This window comes from Gnatocerus cornutus, unplaced genomic scaffold (assembly GCF_029298725.1).
Source record: "Gnatocerus cornutus isolate USDA-ARS CGAHR unplaced genomic scaffold, icGnaCorn1.1 ctg00000038.1, whole genome shotgun sequence".
Classification (NCBI taxonomy): domain Eukaryota; kingdom Metazoa; phylum Arthropoda; class Insecta; order Coleoptera; family Tenebrionidae; genus Gnatocerus; species Gnatocerus cornutus.
Window position 1 is genome coordinate 298,253 of NW_028275387.1, and position 3,223 is coordinate 301,475.

The following is a 3,223-nucleotide window of genomic DNA, read 5'->3' on the forward strand; positions in this document are numbered from 1 at the left end:
GTAAGAATTTTGATGATTTCGTGCAGAATTCTGCTGTTTTCTTGCAATTCAGCCGTTGAATCTTAGTAAAAAGTCATGATTTTGTAGATTCCGTGCTCTTCTTTGCGAATTCAAGATAGAAAACAACGAAAATCAGCGAGAAATCGTCGTTTTGCATCGAAATATGCGGTTTTCTCTAAGAATTTTGATGATTTCGTGCAGAGTTCTGCTGTTTTCTTGCAATTCAGCCGTTGAATCTTGGTAAAAAGTCATGATTTTGTAGATTTCGTGCTCTTCTTTGCGAATTCAAGCCAGAAAACAACGAAAATCGGCGAGAAATCGTCGTTTTGCATCGAAATATGCGGTTTTCTGTAAGAATTTTGATGATTTCGTGCAGAATTCTGCTGTTTTCTTGCAATTCAGCCGTTGAATCTTGGTAAAAAGTCATGATTTTGTAGATTTCGTGCTCTTCTTTGCGAATTCAAGCCAGAAAACAACGAAAATCGGCGAGAAATCGTCGTTTTGCATCGAAATATGCGGTTTTCTGTAAGAATTTTGATGATTTCGTGCAGAATTCTGCTGTTTTCTTGCAATTCAGCCGTTGAATCTTGGTAAAAAGTCATGATTTTGTAGATTCCGTGCTCTTCTTTTGCGAATTCAAGATAGAAAACAACGAAAATCAGCGAGAAATCGTCGTTTTGCATCGAAATATGCGGTTTTCTCTAAGAATTTTGATGATTTCGTGCAGAATTCTGCTGTTTTCTTGCAATTCAGCCGTTGAATCTTGGTAAAAAGTCATGATTTTGTAGATTTCGTGCTCTTCTTTGCAAATTCAAGCCAGAAAACAACGAAAATCGGCGAGAAATAATCGTTTTGCATCGAAATATGCGGTTTTCTGTAAGAATTTTGATGATTTCGTGTAGAATTCTGCTGTTTTCTTGCAATTCAGCCGTTGAATCTTGGTAAAAAGTCATGATTTTGTAGATTTCGTGCTCCTCTTTGCGAATTCAAGCCAGAAAACCACGAAAATCGGCGAGAAATCGTCGTTTTGCATCGAAATATGCGGTTTTCTCTAAGAATTTTGATGATTTCGTGCAGAATTCTGCTGTTTTCTTGCAATTCAGCCGTTGAATCTTGGTAAAAAGTGATAATTTTGTAGATTTCGTGCTCTTCTTTGCGAATTAAAGCCAGAAAACAACGAAAATCGGCGAGAAATCGTCGTTTTGCATCGAAATATGCGGTTTTCTCTAAGAATTTTGACGATTTCGTGCAGAATTCTGCTGTTTTCTTGCAATTCAGCTGTTGAATCTAGGTAAAAAGTCATGATTTTGTAGATTTCGTGCTCTTCTTGGCGAATTCAAGATAGAAAACAACGAAAATTGGCGAGAAATCGTTGTTTTGCATCGAAATATGCAGTTTTCTCTAAGAATTTTGATGATTTCGTGCAGAGTTCTGCTGTTTTCTTGCAATTCAGCCGTTGAATCTTGGTAAAAAGTCATGATTTTGTAGATTTCGTGCTCTTCTTTGCGAATTCAAGCCAGAAAACAACGAAAATCGGCGAGAAATCGTCGTTTTGCATCGAAATATGCGGTTTTCTGTAAGAATTTTGATGATTTCGGGCAGAATTCTGCTGTTTTCTTGCAATTCAGCCGTTGAATCTTGGTAAAAAGTCATGATTTTGTAGATTTCGTGCTCTTCTTTGCAAATTCAAGCCAGAAAACAACGAAAATCGGCGAGAAATCGTCGTTTTGCATCGAAATATGCGGTTTTCTGTAAGAATTTTGATGATCTCGTGCAGAATTCTGCTGTTTTCTTGCATTCAGCCGTTGAATCTTGGTAAAAAGTCATGATTTTGTAGATTCCGTGCTCTTCTTTGCGAATTCAAGATAGAAAACAACGAAAATCAGCGAGAAATCATCGTTTTGCATCGAAATATGCGGTTTTCTCTAAGAATTTTGATGATTTCGTGCAGAATTCTGCTGTTTTCTTGCAATTCAGCCGTTGAATCTTGGTAAAAAGTGATGATTTTGTAGATTTCGTGCTCTTCTTTGCGAATTCAAGCCAGAAAACAACGAAAATCGGCGAGAAATCGTCGTTTTGCATCGAAATATGCGGTTTTCTCTAAGAATTTTGATGATTTCGTGCAGAATTCTGCTGTTTTCTTGCAATTCAGCCGTTGAATCTTGGTATAAAGTGATGATTTTGTAGATTTCGTGCTCTTCTTTGCGAATTCAAGCCAGAAAACAACGAAAATCGGCGAGAAATCGTCGTTTTGCATCGAAATATGCGGTTTTCTCTAAGAATTTTGACGATTTCGTGCAGAATTCTGCTGTTTTCTTGCAATTCAGCCGTTGAATCTTGGTAAAAAGTCATGATTTTGTAGATTTCGTGCTCTCCTTTGCGAATTCAAGATAGAAAACAACGAAAATCAGCGAGAAATCGTCGTTTTGCATCGAAATATGCGGTTTTCTCTAAGAATTTTGATGATTTCGTGCAGAATTCTGCTGTTTTCTTGCAATTCAGCCGTTGAATCTTGGTAAAAAGTCATGATTTTGTAGATTTCGAGCTCTTCTTTGCAAATTCATGCCAGAAAACAACGAAAATCGGCGAGAAATCGTCGTTTTGCATCGAAATATGCGGTTTTCTGTAAGAATTTTGATGATTTCGTGCAGAATTCTGCTGTTTTCTTGCAATTCAGCCGTTGAATCTAGGTAAAAAGTCATGATTTTGTAGATTTCGTGCTCTTCTTGGCGAATTCAAGATAGAAAACAACGAAAATCGGCGAGAAATCGTTGTTTTGCATCGAAATATGCGGTTTTCTGTAAGAATTTTGATGATTTCGTGCAGAATTCTGCTGTTTTCTTGCAATTCAGCCGTTGAATTTAGGTAAAAAGTCATGATTTTGTAGATTTCGTGCTCTTCTTGGCGAATTCAAGATAGAAAACAACGAAAATCGGCGAGAAATCGTTGTTTTGCATCGAAATATGCAGTTTTCTCTAAGAATTTTGATGATTTCGTGCAGAATTCTGCTGTTTTCTTGCAATTCAGCCGTTGAATCTTGGTAAATAGTCATGATTTTGTAGATTTCGTGCTCTTCTTTGCGAATTCAAGCCAGAAAACAACGAAAATCGGCGAGAAATCGTCGTTTTGCATCGAAATATGCGGTTTTCTGTAAGAATTTTGATGATTTCGTGCAGAATTCTGGTGTTTTCTTGCAATTCAGCCGTAGAATCTTGGTAAAAAG